The sequence below is a fragment of the Misgurnus anguillicaudatus genome, chromosome 22 (assembly GCF_027580225.2).
Source record: "Misgurnus anguillicaudatus chromosome 22, ASM2758022v2, whole genome shotgun sequence".
In the NCBI taxonomy this organism is placed as follows: domain Eukaryota; kingdom Metazoa; phylum Chordata; class Actinopteri; order Cypriniformes; family Cobitidae; genus Misgurnus; species Misgurnus anguillicaudatus.
In genome coordinates this window covers 8,213,361-8,232,753 of record NC_073358.2, presented here as the reverse complement: position 1 = coordinate 8,232,753, position 19,393 = coordinate 8,213,361, and positions in this window count along the sequence as shown.

Here is a 19,393-nt window from a genome sequence, read left to right as displayed (position 1 = left end):
CAGTGGGATATGTTCCTGCATGGGTTGGCTGACCGCGTCCATCGGGAGATCTACACCACGGAGTTACCAACTACACTCAACGGACTCATTGAACTGGCCTTAAGAGTCGACTCCCGGTTGACTCGTATGAATCGCAGAGTCAAACCCAGCTCCGGTATCAGCAGAACGGAGGAAGTTCGAGTCACTGGTGGTGACGTGGTCAGCCCTGTCTACGATCCCGAGCCCATGCAGGTGGGTCGAGCCCGACTCTCCCGGGAGGAAAAGGAGCGGCGGAGGTCCCAGGGCCTTTGTTTATATTGCGGTGGAACTGGTCACTTTGCTTACAACTGTCCCGTAAAAGGTCCAGCCCGGTAGTAAATTCGAGGCTACTATCGGGCGGGGTCTCAGCCGAAAAGTCCTCATCTACATCTACGTTCCTCCCGGTGAGACTGAGGTGGTCAGCACGTCATCACGATTGTCGAGCACTGGTGGATTCAGGGGCAGAAGGTAATTTCATGGACCGTTCATTTGCTGTCAGACACCAGATTCCCTTCAGACCCCTGTCACGTCAAATTTCAGTTCATGCACTCAACGGACAAGATCTTCCCACCATCGTTTCTGTCACTGACAATATCACACTCATCACCTCGGGCAACCACACTGAAACTATTTCATTTTACATTATGGACACACCTCTGGCTCCTGTTGTACTCGGACATCCCTGGCTAACATTACACAACCCCAAAGTGGACTGGCAGACTAATTCAGTGTGTGCTTGGAGTGTAAAGTGTCATGAGTCTTGTCTTGTTTCTGCTTGTTCGTCTGTGCCTTTGTCTGTGTTTCAGGAGGAGGCAGTGGATTTATCTAACGTGCCCGCAGAGTACCATGACCTGAAGGAAGTGTTCAGTAAGTCGCGGGCTGCTTCTCTTCCTCCGCATCGTCCCTATGACTGTGCTATAGAATTAATGTCAGGTAAGTCTCCGCCTAAAGGCAAGTTATATTCGCTTTCGATTCCCGAAAGGGAGGCTATGGAGAAATACATTTCTGATTCTCTAGCAAACGGGTTCATCCGCCCTTCCTCTTCTCCAGCAGGGGCGGGGTTCTTTTTTGTGGGGAAGAAGGATGGTTCTCTGCGACCTTGTATTGATTACCGAGGGTTGAACAACATCACGGTTAAGAATACTTATCCTTTACCGTTGATGTCTTCAGCTTTTGAGAGGTTGCAGGGAGCGTCCATTTTCACAAAATTGGATTTACGTAACGCTTATCATTTGGTCCGCATTAGGGAGGGGGATGAATGGAAAACTGCTTTTAACACCCCTCGTGGCCATTTTGAATATTTAGTGATGCCTTTCGGGCTATCTAATTCGCCGGCAGTTTTCCAAGCACTCGTCAATGATGTGTTGCGAGATATGGTTGACCAGTTCATATATGTCTACCTGGATGACATATTGATTTTTTCTTCATCTCTCCAGGAACATGTGCAACACGTCAGACGAGTGCTTCAGAGGTTGCTAGAGAATGGGCTTTTTGTCAAGGCGGAGAAATGCGAGTTTCATGCACAGTCCGTACCATTTTTGGGGTACATCATCTCTACTGAGGGAGTGCGTATGGATCCTGAAAGGGTTAAGGCTGTGGTAAATTGGCCAAGTCCAGATTCCCGTAAGGCCCTGCAAAGGTTTCTGGGGTTCGCCAATTTTTACCGGCGTTTTATTCGCAATTTCAGCCAACTAGCCGCACCTCTGACTGCCTTGACCTCTCCACGAACTACGTTCAGGTGGTCAGACGTAGCTGAAGCTGCGTTTGCCAAACTGAAAGGTTGCTTCGTTTCAGCCCCCATTCTTATTTCCCCTGATCCTTCACGTCAGTTCGTGGTCGAGGTCGATGCGTCAGAGGTGGGGGTAGGAGCAGTGTTATCCCAACGCTCTTCCTCAGATGACAAGATGCACCCTTGCGCGTTTTTTTCACATCGATTGTCCCCCGCGGAACGTAATTACGATATTGGTAATAGAGAGTTGCTGGCAGTCAAGTTAGCATTGGAAGAATGGCGCCACTGGTTAGAGGGTTCCGGGGTACCTTTTATTGTTTGGACCGATCATAAGAACTTGGAATATATTAGAACTGCTAAAAGACTGAATTCCAGGCAGGCTCGGTGGGCACTTTTTTTTCGGTCGTTTTGATTTTTCTCTCTCGTATCGTCCGGGTTCCAAAAACATCAAACCCGATTCTTTGTCACGCATTTTTGATCGTTCCGAACGCCTGTCTACTCCCGAGTGTATTTTACCAGAGAAGATAGTTATCTCTGCACTCGTATGGGAGGTCGAATCGAGGGTCAAAGCGGCTCTAGAAGGGGTAACGCCTCCGGTCGGGTGTCCACCGAACCGTTTATTTGTGCCGGAGAGGTTAAGGTCCAATGTCATTCAGTGGGGTCATTGTTCCAATGTTGCTTGTCATCCCGGAGTAAGTCGAACCAGATTTTTGGTCAAGCAACGATTCTGGTGGCCACGTATGGCTCGGGACATTCACAGTTTTGTTTTGGCTTGTTCGGTTTGTGCCAGTGGTAAGACTTCCAATCGTCCTCCTGATGGGTTACTTCGACCGCTGCCTGTCCCTTCGAGACCCTGGTCCCATATCGCTCTAGATTTTGTTACCGCCCTCCCGCCCTCCCAGGGCAACACGGTTGTTTTGACCGTGGTGGACCGATTCTCGAAGGCGACTCATTTCATTCCCTTGCCCAAATTACCGTCAGCCAAGGAGACAGCGGTGATTGTCGTAAACCACGTCTTTCGCTTACATGGCCTCCCGACAGACGTGGTTTCCGACAGGGGTCCCCAGTTCGTGTCCAAATTTTGGCGTGAGTTTTGTAGATTATTAGGGGCGACTGTTAGCCTTTCCTCTGGGTTTCATCCCCAGACCAATGGTCAAACCGAGAGAGCCAACCAAGATTTGGAGAGAGTGTTGCGATGTCTGGTTTCCAAGAATCCTTCATCCTGGAGTCAACAGCTCTCTATGGTGGAGTACGCCCACAATTCTTTACCGGTATCATCTACGGGCCTATCGCCGTTTCAGTGTAGTGTAGGTTACCAACCACCTGTTTTTCCCAGTCTGGAATCCGAAGTCACGGTCCCCTCTGCTCACGCATTTGTTCAGAGGTGTCGTCGTACCTGGACTAGAACCCGTGAGGTTTTACTCCAGGTGCGGGAGCGCACCAAGGCCAAAGCCGATCGCCACCGGTCTAGGCCTCCGAGATACGTCGTTGGTCAAAGAGTGTGGCTTTCTACCAAGAATATTCCTCTCCGATCCGTATCTAATAAGTTAGCTCCCAAATTCATTGGCCCGTTCAAGGTCACTAAAATCATTAATCCAGTGACTGTCCGCCTTAGTCTTCCTCCTGCGTACAGGAGAGTTCATCCCGCCTTTCATATTTCCAAGATTAAACCTGTGTTTTTGTCACGCCTTAATCCGCCTGCCCCGGTTCCCCCCCCGCCTCGTCTCATAGATGGGGTGACCACGTATTCGGTAAATCGCATTCTGGACTCTAGGCGGAGGGGACGCGGATTTCAGTACTTGGTGGATTGGGAAGGTTACGGTCCGGAGGAGAGAGGTTGGGTTCCTGCTCGGGACATATTGGATCACTCTCTTATCGAGGAATTCAATCGACAGGTAAAGGAGTCTGGGAACGCCAGGCGGCGTTCCTAGGAGGAGGGGTACTGTCACGGTTTATGAATACATTGTTTCCTTCTGATTCACATGGCTGTGTTGTGTAGTGGTGTCTGTGTGTGTGGGTGTGTTTGGCACTTACCTCCAGCGCACCTGATGATCATCACTCGCTCCAGCTGCAGCTCATCAACTCACCTATTTATACTCACTCAGTTCTCGTGTTCTTTGTCAGATCGTTCCGGTTGTCTAGCTGTTGGTGAGGTCTCGTGCTGTGTGTTCCTGTCTTCCGTGTTCCTGCTCTCGTGTTCGTGATCGTGTTTTGGATTTTGGATTTGGATATCACACACTGGAGTTTCACTGTCTTCACACTGGCCACCTCAACTGCCTGTGTTACCCGCTCAGCTGTTCGCATTGTTCATTGCACTCTGTTTACAATAAAACTCTTAACTTGCATTTGCTTCCTCTCATGTTTCGTGACAACTTCACTCTTGCGCACGTATACAAGGTATAAATAAAAAATATCAAGATGGCAAATGTATAGAGCGGTTTTGTTTAGATGGACGATGAGGTAGGTTTATTTACTAAAAGTGAACCTGATCTATAATTTGTGTAAACTTCATTGGAGAAGTGTTAATAAACTCAGTATCTTGAGCAGCACAAACACATTGTTGTTTCGGTTATACCAAAAATATTTAATAATAACAAGCTGTGTCACTGGTATTGATATGAATGGGGGAGAACCGAGGGGCAACCTTCCGATCTCTCTGATGAAGCCAATACGGAAATGACTTAAACTGCAATTCATCGACTGGGTGCTAGAGGCAGGCTCCAAAAGGGAGTCAATTCCCATAGACCTCCATGTTAAAATGCCCAACTTTACAGTAGAAAATATTATGTTTACAGCCTACTACAAAAAGTGTTTTTGGTCTATATAGCTACTTTTGCCCTTCATGACAACTGTGAGGGGGGTGAATTTTTTTGTAACTCATCCGTTTAAATTATATTAAGCCTTAACGTTCATAATTAAGGGCGTGGCCACTTGAGTGACGGTTGAACAGCCACTGCTGTCACTAGAGTCGAGCTAGGGGGGCGTGGTTTCAGCAACGAGCCACCTCAGCTTCACCCACGTCCCGCCTCTTTACCCACTTTCGGATATCTGCGAGTGATGCGCGGTGACGCGCGGGCAAGATGGCGACGGCAGGTACTGCCTATTTAAGCTTCAGAAATCTATGGGGAACGTCACGGACACTACATCCATCTTTTTTTACAGTCTATGGGGAGAACGCAATGATCCGAATGGCGGCTCAAGTGGATGACCTACTACTTCTGGCAAGATCTCGAAGTGTTCATTTGATGGACCCTTTAATATCCCATGAGCCACTAGGAGAGAAAATATCCAACGAAGAAGAAGGAGAGGCATTGTTTTACACAAAAAAAATATTTATTTATACTACTTTTAGTGTTTTTAACACTAGCCTTTTTACATGAAAACTTTTTTTATATATATGAAATCAGGAAACGTTTGCTCTCCATTAGATCTCATTCCGTCCCTGAGAAACAACTGCTATAATAGTGAGATCTTATTTGTGATTTTTCTCTCGAATCTTCCAGTTTGAAAAATCTCCCTTTGCTCATGTCCTTGTTGATTTTCTGCTCTGATGTTTTTAGATTTTACTGTCAGCGTGCATTATTGATGAGACAAGAATCAAACGGAAAACGCTGACTGAACTAAATGAAGAGAATTTGGGGAAACGCATGGACGGATGAAAAGGCAACAATAATGTTTTGAGGTAAAAGATCTGTCTCGTTCTTTGTTCCTCTGGCTCGCTCTCTTTCCTGATTTCTTGTGCTCCAGAAATAATCCTTTTAATCACGCAAACTTTGTTTTGATGGTTCAGTTACAGTATTTGAAAAACAAAGGGTTCCTCATGGAAACCACTCTTGCTTGTTCAGTAAACAGCAGTGTCAGAATTAATAGTCTGTACCAATGTCTAATTTTCACAACCAAAGTTTCAGATTTTTTTTTGACCACTGGAAGTTTTTGCTAAATGATCCCTTGTGTGCATTTACATTAAATCGTATATGTCATCCTCCTTGACTACGGTCGCATGAATGCATTGGATTGCATTGACCTGGATTTTGGTCAAAGTTGTGGTTTATTATGACATTACGTACGTAATTGCGGGAGCATCTGCATTGTTGCACATAAGCAATTTTGAAGTCTCCCTATCAACAATAGAAAGTTACACTTTGCCTCCAATGCTGTTTGCAATTACTCTCTACTTTGAAACAAAGCTGAGCACAATTGTTTCGTACATCTTGAATCGGTCCGATCAGACATAGAGCTGCGTTTTTACCATAATGAGTCATTTTCTTTCCTCTTTCTCTACTAGCGCTTTACCTCTACCATCTGACAGGGATGTAATGCTCTCCAACATCAAATTGCTACGTACAGTTTCATAGAACTTGGGACAAGAGAGCATTCAGCTTTACTGATGAGAGCACTAAATGACAGAACCAGAGTATGTGAGTGGAGCGGAGCGGGAGCGGGAGCGGAGCAAGGAGTGGAGCGGCATGAAGCGAGGATTTTTCCTGTTAACGGCCCAAAATGCAACCATAGTCATACACATAGACACAGAGCGAGGAGTACAGTAAGTGAGAAGGGAGCGGGGTTGGAGTGATGAGCGGGAAATGGTAAACCCGGAGCAGAGCTGGAGCAGAGCAGAGCGAACTGTGGAAATTCTTGCCACTCCACTCGCATATGCTGGGCAGAACCCCAGACGAACTTTCCTCGTGGTCTGGCTGTGTGCAAAATCCCAACCAAATTTACTTTAAGATTGGTTGTTTTTATCCATATTGCATGAGTATGATAGGGATATTGAAACATAGTTTGAAGTTATTGGATTGAAGGCATGCACGTCTCGTTGAAGAAGTGATGTTTGAAATCCTGCTTGAGAGATGTCTCTTGGGCGTGCTCAGTTGCCGATGCTAGAACATACCACACGACTGAGTTGTGCGATTCATTGAGTGTAACTACACTTCTTTACAGTTTCTGGAACATTACAGAGGCTCTTACCGTGAAGGATCATACAGGAGTTAGGCATCTGTTCTCTCAGGTCATTTCTGTGGGGTTCATAATGGGTTCACTGAGTGTTATGCAATTCTGTATTCCTCTTTTACTGCAGAAAGAGGCCTGCATACCACAAACCCATAACAAGTTTTACAGCTCTTACTGTGTGCTGGAAATAATAAAGCAATCGCGTGATATACAGTATACATAAATAATGAATGATGTCGTTTTTTATTATTTAATGTATGTTGATGGATTGCCATAACCTCTTCTGTGTTATTTGTTACTCTGTGTTATTTTCCTTAATCTTCCTTTGTTTCGTTCTTTCTTTCTTGTCTTTCAAAGAGAGAAACAGATTAAAATCGCAGGTCTTTGATGAAAGCTGTTATGCGTCCCATGCTGTTTTAAATAAATACAGAGTAAGCTTGTTCTCTGTTTTGTATTAGTAAGGCCTGGCCTGAGGCTGTTGATACAGGAAGTAATTACCAGAGGAACTCAATGGGATCGTCATGATGTCTGGTCTCTGTAATGTACACATCTGTAGGAGAGAAATCTCTGTGATCTTCAAAATGATACAAGGCCAATGGCATTTGGTGAAGCTGCAAACACTGGGATCGACATTACACTCTTGATATTTTGATTTAGCCAACTACCAAGGAGTCGTTTACAGAAAAATATTTTTATCTAAAAATGGGAAAACTTTTTATCACTTACATGACAGTTGTGTTGTGGGGGCTTTGAACTGCAAACGTTTCCAACAGGATTTTCTAACTCTTCTTTAAATATGATATTTAAATATGGGTAGGTAAAATTTGGTAAATACCAAAATTTGAACGAAAAGCTGAGATAATTGCATTTTTGTTAAGGACTTTTGTTAGAGATGAGATTCAGAATGATAAGTTTTTATTGTTTTTGGATCAGTATGCTTCAGTATTTTATAAGTTGGGTAAGAACCCCATCTAGTGGATAATAGCGGGAAAATGGATTGCAGTAAAAACTTGTAATTGGCAAGGAAGCGTTTTGTCTTAATTTACGAGATAACTCGTCAATAGCGGAGAAAGAGTTAAAGCCATATCGCTATTGTGTATATTACGAAAACGGGAATTTTTAAAAATGGTGACGTCATGCGCATGCAGATTATATGTTAAGACATTGTCATTGCCAACTAGTGGCACGGCATGCATAATACATCGTTTTTAGTCATTTACGCGGGTCCATGTCTCTGGGGATCTGACAACGTTTTCTGTATGTGAATGTTAAAAAGTCATAAATATTTGAGTTTTATACTTTAAAATGGATTTTTCAACACAGCAATGGATTGCAAAGGGATGATCCCAACCCATTGGGTTGCAATTTAACCTATGCTGGGATGTTTTAACCCATTGTTGGGTCAAATATAAACATTTTCTGGATAAATTTATCCCAATAGCTTAGTTTGTTACTCTTTGACCCAAAGTGGGTTTGAAAATAATCCATAATTTCAAACCGAGTCTAACCGTACCCTACTTCCTTTTAGACTAATGCTGCGTTCACACCAGCCACGGAAGAGGCGTCAAGCACAAGTGATTTCAATGTTAAGTCAATGTAAAGACGCGTTGACGCACGTCTGGAGGTCTCGCGGCGCGAATGAGGCGTTTTGCGCGAATTGAGCGTTGCCACGGGAAACGCGCGAGTTGAAAAATTTGAACTTTGGCCGAAAAACGCATTGCGTTATCCAATCAGGAACTTGCTCTAGTAGTGATGTTATTACAGGAAGCGAGCGGAGTCGCACTAGCCCTCCCATGACGCGAATTTCTGCGTGAATGTCTCGATGACTAGAATTTCACTCTTGGCTTTCACGCGAGAATGGAGTACACTCAAAATGTTTAAGCGCCCAACTACGTGCGGTAGACACGGATTTGACGCCTCAAACGCGTCTGGTGTGAACGCAGCATTACACTTGACTAGAATCATAAAGTTTTGACTATTGTTTCAAATAAAATATTGAGATTTTAGATAATCATTATGCACCCTAAAAAATGCTGAGTTGTTTTCAACCCAGCGTTGGGTCAAAAAGGGACAAATTTATCCTAAACATTTTTATATTTGACCCAACAGTGGGTTAAAACAACCCAGCATTTAGTACAGTTCGAGCTCAAAGGCAAGTCTACTCATTTATAATCCCTCCATCTCCTCTTGTCCCTCTTGTTGTGATATTGTCCTCTACGATGAGGACTATCAAGATTGTGTCCCCGCTGGGTGAGTAACATGATCTTTGAATGAAAGAAAAATAGAAACCTTGAGTCTTTCTGCGGTAGAAACAGGAGAGGAGATTGGGAGGTTGTAGGTGCTGGCTAATGGATTGTGTCATTGTAATTTACTGGATTGTATGGCAGGGTGGAATAAAGATCAAATGACAATGTCTGGTCAGCACTTCATTCGGGACACTTGAAACAAGTTTTTTTTTTTGCCTGAGGGTAGCATTGTATGATCTTTAAAAGTGTCTAATACTACTACATGTACAATTTGTGAGAATTCCCCACCAGCCATTTTTTGACAAGTTGAATGCCTACCAGAAAAAAAATATTCTTAATATATATAAACATACAAATATGTAGATTAACATAAAAATTAATCAGGAACACTTTTTATGCAAATGTTTTCTCTTAATTGACGAGATAACTTGACAATGGCAGGGAAAGAGTTAAATTTCTCTCAGTAAACAGAAAATCTCCTATGAACTGAAAATCTAAGTTGTGAGATTAAAACTGAGAGATAACTCACATTATCACTTATTTAAAATTAGATTGACCTCTAAAACAATATTTAAGCGGCACAATAAGCTGCAATTTAAGAAATTGAGATTTATACATTATATGAAAGTTGAATAAAGAAGCTTTACATTGATGTATGGTTTGGCCGAGATACAACTATTTGAAAATCGTGAATCTAATGATAAATACATTTTTATTTACGGTAGGAAATTTACAAAATATCTTCATAGAACATTATTTAATATCCTAATGATTTTTGGCAATACCCGTGCTACTTATCATGGTTTTGTGGTATTCTGTATGACTCTAGACTTTCTTAAAAAATTATACTAAAGCTGTCACTGCGGCGGGACCCTTCAAAAAGTTTCAAATATATACCATTCAGGTTCAGACATGTACCATATATACACTCACCTAAAGGATTATTAGGAACACCTGTTTGCACAAGCATTTCTAGGGTTTACAAAGAATGGTGTGAAAAACATCCAGTATGTGTCAGAGGAGAATGGGCCGACTGATTCAAGCTGAAAGAAGAGCAACTTTGACTGAAATAAGCACTCGTTACAACCGAGGTATGCAGCAAAGCATTTGTGAAGCCACAACACGCATAACCTTGAGGCGGATGGGATACAACAGCAGAAGACCCCACTGGGTACCACTTATCTCCACTACAAATAGGAAAAAAGGGTACAATTTGCACAAGCTTACCATAATTGGACAGTTGAAGACTGGAAAAATGTTGCCTGGTGAATGAGAACATGGATCCATCATGCCTTGGCATTTTAGGCCCCTTAGTGCCAATTGGGCATCGTTTAACTGCCATAGCCTACCTGAGCATTGTTTCTGACCATGTCCATCCCTTTATGACCACCATGTACCCATCCTCTGATGGCTACTTTCAGCAGGATAATGCACCATGTCACAAAGCTTGAATCATTTCAAATTGGTTTCTTGAACATGACAATGAGTTCAGTGGACTAAAATGGCCCCCACAGTCACCAGATCTCAACCCAATAGAGCATCTTTGGGATGTGGTGGAACGGGAGCTTCATGCCCTGGATCAAATGCAAGATGCTATCCTATCAATATGGGCCAACATTTCTAAAGAATGCTTTCAGCACCTTGTTAAATCAATGCCACGTAGAATTAAGGCAGTTCTGATGGCGAAAGGGGGTCAAACACAGTATTAATATAGTGTTCCAAATAATCCTTTAAGTGAGTGTACATTTGGTACCAATATGCACGTTTGGTGTACTTATATACACTTCAAATGTACAAAGGTGTAAAGGTACCACCCCAGAGCTTTTGTACCTTTTATCTGAGATTGTACAGTATTAAATGTGACTCTCTAAAAAATTTAATCTACCTTTTTATTTAAAAATATTATTATTAGTTTGCACTATAAAGAATGGTGCTCCATATGGCCATTAAAACTGTCTGAAAATGAGAGAGAGAGAGAGAGAGAGAGAGAGAGAGAGAGAGAGAGAGAGAGAGAGAGAGAGAGAGAGAGCAGTTATTGGGTTAGTGATTGGAAATACAGTCTTAGTCCAATAACACATTGATTTAATCCCGGTCTGATGCATCTCAGGAACTAGAAGGACTTATATGATCTGACAGCTTGTCTAACACAACACCCGCCGACGACTGGTGCAGTATACATCACAGCTCAACAGACGTGCTTGGCTGAACATTTTAAAGCAAACACATGCCCATAAACCATTAATATTTTAAATCACAAAATCAGATGCTTTCATTCTTTCTTTTGTTAGGATCATCAGAGTCACGTATGTCAATAGACATAAAAGTCATGTGATCTCAGCGATTACATCATCACTTTTGATACTCCAATGTGGACTGACGTCAGTGAGTCTGCTGAAAGTGAAGAATAACTGACAATCTCATTGACCTCAGCAGATAGTCAGCGCTAACAGTGACACTGAGTCTTCTGCATAAGAGTCAATCTCTCCATTACAATACATTACAGTAGAGAAAGATGTGCGACAGTCAATTTTTCGGCCAGCATTTTTGTACCTTCTACATTTCTGAATAGGTGACTATTAAAAACATAAATGATGGTGAAAATTGCCCATATTCCCCATGCTTATTCAAAACAGTCAGTTTGTTGACCACTTTTGCATACTAATTCTTCTAATAATGCTTTTGTTACTGCATTAACGTTTATGCATTTGGCAGACAATTGGGGTAAATTGCATTCATCGACAATCATTTTCAGACAAACACTCTGTTTAGCTATAAACACTCAGCAGAAGGCTTCACATCTCTCTGTGGTTTCTGTGGTAAACATTGTCTATTGAGTACGACCGCTGAGCTCTTTATACGCCTTTATTGCTCATGTTTTCCACAGCGGATGATCATTTTGCATGAGCCCTTGATTAAAAAACTGGTTAGTGGTAAGCTTTCCGACTCTGATTTCCAGTTTTTTGGAAGGTGACTTTGAAATGGAGCATCCCCAGAGATAACTGGCAAAGTTATAATCACAGCATCTGTGCCTGTGATCATTTATCACAGTAAACTTCATTTGAGCGTGCAGAGAGAGGAAGCGAGACAAAGAGAGAGAGAGATTTCTGCTCGCATCGTACGATTTATTTACTCCGTATTCAGCAAATCTCAGGCCGAAAAGGTTATCTTTGTGACAGTTGAATAAAAAATATAAAAAGTCGAATCTCCTTTCTGTTAAGGGCACCTTTATAATTCGTATCTTTCCACTAAACCAATTCTCATGCGTTATCTGCACTAAAAGAAAACATAACCAAATGGCCTTAAGTTATTTTACTGATTTTCTTATATTTGGGGATTTAAGAAATCTGAACAGTTAACGTTTCACTCATATACAGTACAGTATGTGATACTTCATTGGAATCAGAAAACGCCGCAGAGTAACTGGAATTACAACGGAGTCAAGGGAGACTGAATTCCGAAATTCAATATCATAATGCGATACGTAGTGTTCTTCATAAACTACATTAGAGAAAGGTTGAGGTAGATTCTTCCAGTACTTTCTCTGCAGTATTGCTTTTTCACCACATGCCTGCATACATCAATGCAATAACTTTTAAAGGAATAGTCTACTCATTTTCAATATTAAAATATGTTATTACTAGGGCTGTCAAAATTAACGCGTTAATAACGCGTTAACGCAAATTCATTTTAACGCAACTAATTTTATTAACGCCGGTTAACGCAATGCGCCGTTTCTGTTTGACCCTTGGTCCAGCCCATAGTTGAATGAACAGAGACGCAGACAAATGGGATCCTGTCTAAATGATTCAAAGGTTTTCATAGAAATAAGAACATTAACCAAATCGTCTAGCAAATCCAATGCTCTAAATGCTCGTTGGACATCTGAAATGATCTATATTTATATTATATATTTATATTTATACGTCTGAGGTGTAACGTTCCCGTCCTCCTAATGCTTAATCTAATGCAAAGATGCGTCTCAATTCATTTTGGTTTCGCTTTTATGGATGACTTAGAAAATTGACTGCAGGACTTGCTTGATGTTAAAAGAGTCATTAAGAGAGATAAAGTTCAGTACCTGATTATTGTTAAAGAGTTATTAAGAGCGACAAGACTCAAAAGCGATCTCCTCACGCTGACTGACTGACATCTGAAGCGCGTGCACACAGACGCGCGAGTGCGCGACCCGGATATATAGACATCTACACAAAATTAAAGTTTTACAAATATCTGCTTTGATAAGAATTCACGCAGGTAGGATCTATAATCTGTTATGTATTAAGTAAATGTTTGGTTAACTGTTGGGTAAAAATATCTGATGTGTAACATATTAGATCACTTAGATTTTAAGCAGTCTGTCACAATGTCAATCAAACAAAAGAAAAAAAGTTTAACATTTATTGATCTTGTTTTTGCTTTGTGTGTGCTAAATCTTATAGTTTTATCAGTGATTTTAAGGTATTGATGTGGTAATTTAATGTATGGATGTGGTAATTTTTCTGGTAATTTAACTTTGCTGACTCTTTCAACTTCAAACAGGTGTAGTTTCTGTCATATTTTGATATATTCCACCAAATCATGCATTGTTCTATGTTTTAATAGAGAATGTCAAAATATGAACAACTATTTTTTTTTTAAAATTTGCCAATTTCGACTAAATTTGACAGCACATGTCACAAATGATGCAGCATCAAATAAAAATGGAGAAAGAAAAATCTTCTTAAAGGAAAATGCATATACAAAACAATGGCTTGATGGTTCTGTTAAAAATGTAAACAGGCTGTTGTTAACATACATTCGCATAAAGCATCTATATATGTATATATGATCAGAGTATTAAAAACCTGAAAAGTGTTAAATTAGGGTAAATTTAGAACGGATAAAAATGTGCGATTAATTTGCGATTAATCGCGAGTTAACTCATGAAATCATGCGATTAATCTAGATTAATTTTTTAATCTATTGACAGCCCTAGTTATTACCTTAACTAAGAATTGTTGATACATCCCTCTATCATCTGTGTGCGTGCACGTAAGCGCTGGAGCGCGCTGCAACGCTTCGATAGCATTTAGCTTAGCCCCATTCATTCAATGGTACCATTTAGAGATAAAGTTAGAAGTGACCAAACACATCACCGTTTTTTCCTATTTAAGACGAGTAGTTATACGAGCAAGTTTGGTGGTACAAAATAAAACGTAGCGCTTTTCTAAGTGGATTTAAAAGAGGAACTATATTGTATGGCGTAATAGCACTTATGGGAGTACTTCGACTCGGCGCAGTAACACCCTCCCTCTCCCATTATGAGAGGGAGAAGGGGAGCGGACTTTTCAGGCGAGTCGAAGTACTCCCAAAAGTGCTAAAAGTTATTGGCATTGAATCCATCCCCTGTACAATAAGAGGGGGAAATAGATTAAAGCGGCTTCTACAAAGAGAAACGTTTTGGATCTATACACTTAAGAGTATGGAGTTTCCTGGTGTTAATGAAGAAATTGACTTTTTGCCTTTTTTGTATATTTTTGTTTATTTATTTACATCTCTGTGTGTTGTAAATGATGAAATTGATTTATTTTTCCTCTTTTGGTATTTTCTTTTATTTACTTAGTTTCTTGTTTATTTACTTAATTTACATTTGAGTGTGATTTGAAATGTGGATATATATTGATTGGATTGTCTGCATTTGAATGAATGGTGGCCACTCCCATCTATTATCCAGCTGCTCGTGATTACTATTTAAGTAGAGCGCTGTGTATCAATGCATGTGTATCCTGATGAAGGCGTAAGCCGAAACGCGTAGATCTACCTTTTAATTTTGTATGTAGCCCAGTGTATTAAAGGCTTTTTAATATTTTTCTCACTCGAGTGCCTTGGATTTTTGTATATTTGGTAAAAATTAAATGTTTAACTCTAGGGGAGCTGGAAAGCTAGCATATTTAAAAAAAAAAGTGGACTGTCCCTTTAATCTTAAGTGTAGTCTGTTTTTACGTGTACAGGAACATACGTGCACAGTCTAAAGGGCTCATTATACTTCTGCGTAGGTCCTACGCCGTAGCATAGAGCATAGCCTATGTAATTGTGTAATTACACATGCAAACCTCTAGTTGGCAGTATCTATGCATGTAACCCACTGTAGCAGTGCAACAGCCAGAAAAAGAAGCAGCTTGAACGTATTCCAGCGTCGCAGCCGTATTGGTGGGTTTTCTCACTCTAGTCAACAGAGAGCGGGCATTGGGGTCCCATCCAAGATGGTGGCCGTGTTGATACGTCAGCTCCAATAGGCTCCGTCAGTCTATGAGGCGTCTACGTACTGTATATAATGTCTAAAAGGAAACCCACAAATAAAGAAGAAGCAGGAGTTTGTTGTGTATTATTTGAAAGCTTGTTGAGAACAAGTAATTTTGGAGCTTGAGATTATTTATTTAAAACTACAAAAAAAGGGATGACAACGGGACAGGAGAAGATGGGGTGTTCAACCATTGCACCAATCGAGAGAACATGAAGGAAAATTTGTCATGCTTGTTTAACAGATGTGGGATATGGATGAACAGATGCATTTCCGATATTTACGCATGTCGGCAAGTCGATTCGACGATTTTGTTCGTTGTTTACAGCCCATTGTTTGTCACCAGTCTACCTATGGTATGCCAATAGATCTTCGGCAAAGACACACAGCCTTGCTAAATATAGTTTATTTATGTAGACGTTCAACACATACGTATTGCGCCAAAATGCAACGCATCTCCTGGGCTACATACTACACACTCCTGTACGTGCCTGCGAGACCAACGTGTACAATGTACAAATGTTAAAAACAATGCATTTGTAAACTAAACCAGCACACTGTAAAAAGATAAAAATGGCTCAACTTAAAAGGCAATTTACCTGGTTGCCCTAAAATTTTGAGTTAATTCAACTTAAAATATTAGTTAACTCCAAAAAGTTTTTACTTTGTACAGTGCAGCGTGGCATCGGTCATTACAACAACAATCTCCAGTAAACTTATGTTCAAATGATAAAACGGCAATTGTAATTCTTTATAACTTCACGCTCACGCTCTGAACTTGGCATCGTTTATCGTCTGACTTTGTGACAAATAGCTTGCAATGTTTGCTTATTTGTAAGTGGCTTTGGATAGAGCATCAGCTAAATGAATAAATCTATCTAAATGTTTAACACCCACCCTATCATTGCACCATCATTGCCCACTGCTATCCTCCAAATGGCACCAATTCAATGTAATGAGCATGCTCATTGAAGGGGGCATGTGAGGGGTTACACCAGACTCTTGGCCTGATGATGGTGGAGTGCCTGTGAGTTGACCCGACTCTGACCTACTCTCTAGTGAAGTTCGCCTGACTGTGGCCTCTCCGCACCATTACAAAATGGCAGAAACTCAGTGTGAGGGGCCAACTAGGGGAGACTGCGATGGCCAACATACAGTAAGCAGCTGCACATCAGCAGAGGGCTTGGTAAAGCTTGACATGATGTTTGAGAAGATCAGTCATGTAATGTTTTCATACTGTAGTTTCTTTATAATCCAATTTCTCTTCTAAAAGATACAAATAACAACTTTGTTTGAAAAGGTCGATTTTAGTCTCTAAGTTAAACACTCTATTTGTATATACAGTATACCTGATTTGCAAAAGTTCCAGGATATTATATTATTATGTTTGTGCTGTAGCTCAACTGGATTGTGCTAGCAACGCAAATGCCATAGGTTCGATCCCAGGCAACACAAAGCTTGAATTTACCGTAAGTCGCTTAAGATTATGAATGTAAGTATTTTAAAAAGTTTAAGGTTAGCCCCGCCCACGTGTCGCATCTGTGCCTTAAGTATTTTAGGAACAGGTCGTTCACGTTACAGACTTGGCACTCATATCATAGAGCCAGGTGGTTTTCTAAACACCCTCTCCATATGGTGCCCTTTTGTTTGCCGTTTTCTCTCTCTGTGCCTTTTACGTCTTGAGAAAGTCCTAACTGTTGACAGCGCTTTGAGCAACAGCAGGCTGTTGTTGTGAATGTATGGAGAGAGAGAGAGAGAGGGAGCGGGCGAGAGACCCACACAGACAGAGGAAAAGAGAGAGATGCTAATGAAAAGCAGATGTTGGATCAGCGGTTGCGTATGTGTGCGTAAGTCCACGTTCATGCGAGCTTGCTTGTGTGCATGTGTGTTTACATGTTTGGCACCCTACTGTCTCCTAACCGCTGAGCGCTCTCTGTGTCCCAGCACCTGATAGGAGTGCAGTTATTGATAAATAATATGCAGGCTGTGTGGCGCAGCTAGCCCAGGGAGTTCATAGTGAGTTGACCATCTGGATACACTGGTTGAGATGCAAACAGAGACAGAGTGTGCCAAGTATCCAGGGCTATGGAAAAGTCAGCCACACTTCACTTACTAATTATTCACAGCAGTAAATCTTTCAACTCATACTGAAGTTCATACAGTCGAGCGGCTTTAGTACTTTGAACTATGTATTTCCTTACAGCGTGTTTTTCGGGTTTATTCGAAGTAAACAAATCTGTGGTGAATTGTTCTGATCATTGGCAGTGTTCACTCCTTGTTAATTTTGGATGTGCATTTTGATTCTGCAGCACGATGCGGGAGCTTCAAGAAAGATTGGGGATTATAGGACTGGTTGAGAAAAAAATCTGGTATAATTTACTCATGTTGTTTGTTTGTTGAAAACATTAAAGCAGGATGTTTGAAGAAAAATTATATTAAAGGGAACATTTCACAAGATATTTTTATGATGTCAAATAAATCTGTGGCGTCCCCAGAGTACATTTGTGAAGATTTAGCTCAAAATACCATATAGATAATTTATTGTAACATGTTAAATTTGCCAATTTGTAGGTTTGAGCAAAAATGTGCCATTTTAAATGCAAATGACTTGATGTCTGCACTAAATGGCAGTGGCATGGTTGGATAGTGCAGATTAAGGGTCAGTATTATCCCCTTCTGACATCACAAGGGGAGCCAGATTTCAATTACCTATTTTTTCACATGCTTGCGGAGAATGGTTTACCAAAACTAAATTACTGGATTGATCTTTTCCACATTTTCTAGGTTGATAAAAGCATTTTTCATGATTTGTCCCCTTTAAAGGCATAGTCATCTGTCATCATCCTCATGTTGTTCTAAACCTGTATGAATTTCTGTTTTCTGATGCACACCAAAAATATTTTGATAAATGATGGTAAGCACACAGCTGATTGTAACCATTGACTTCCATAGTAGGAAAAACAAATATGATGGGATTCAATGGGTACCGTCAACTGTGTTTATCATAATTTATCAAATTATCTACTTTGTGTTCATCAGAAGAAAGAAACTCATACAGCATGAGGATGAAAAAAATCGTTTTTGGGTGACCCATCCCTTTAACCGAATGGTCTTGGCACATATTATATGTTCATCAAATACTATCACTTCAAATACGCCTAATCCCTGCCCCAGGCCATTCAGAAATACAGCTTTGTTTTTTTGGGTCACATAACCCACACTGTTTCTGCTAATCTCATGTCAATCTTGAGTACCTACTGTATAGAGTAGTATTGCATCATTGATATCTCAAGAGAATCAAAGACAAGAGTTTTTAGTTTATCAGACAACACAGATCAGATTTTCTGCTACTTTTCCAAAAAAAGCTGAGCTCCTGGAGGCGGAGCGAGCAAGCAACACACACAAAACATTATCCCAGTGTCTCAGGACAACTTATGATTCCTGAGTGACGTTTACACACTTACACACGTTTATGCACTTACGCAACGACTGCCAACAAAACACAGACATTTGATGCAGTTTTACTTACCACCTGCGATTCATGACCTGGTTGGGACCGCCCTATTTCAACGAGATCCAGCTTTAAACAAAACTCTGTTGCTACCCCTGATAAACAAACTATATCCATTGTTTCCATAAGGCTGGGTTCATTGAGAAACTGAACAAGTTTTCCTCACAGACAAAAACATTTCTCTGGTGATGTTGATTTCGTGACAGTTCTTGGTTGGTGTGTGTGTGCTATTCTGGGTGAAGGACTTACACTGTACTTTTTAAATTGTCCATCAAAGAAAAAAAGCCAGATTGTTACGTATAAATCTTTCATGTTCAAATTTTCAAAACTTGTACGAACCCTGGTGAAGTGTATTAGTCAAATACTCCATCACACGTTAAACTGTTTTTGACACTTTGCCTATGTTTAGCATGAGGAATCAAACTCTTAAACACGGGGCTCTAGCTTTCAGGCGTACAGGTGGGTATACAGTAGGGCTGTCACTTTTGTGAAAAAATCATTTTCGATTTTTAATATATAAGTGTTCATTGAATCGATTGTAAAATCGATTTTCCATGTCTAAAAAAGACGTTTCCATTTAACGCCAAATAACAGACAAATGTAAAGAGAGCGCCTGAAACGCACAAGTCAGCAATATTTCTTATTCATTGTCATTAAGT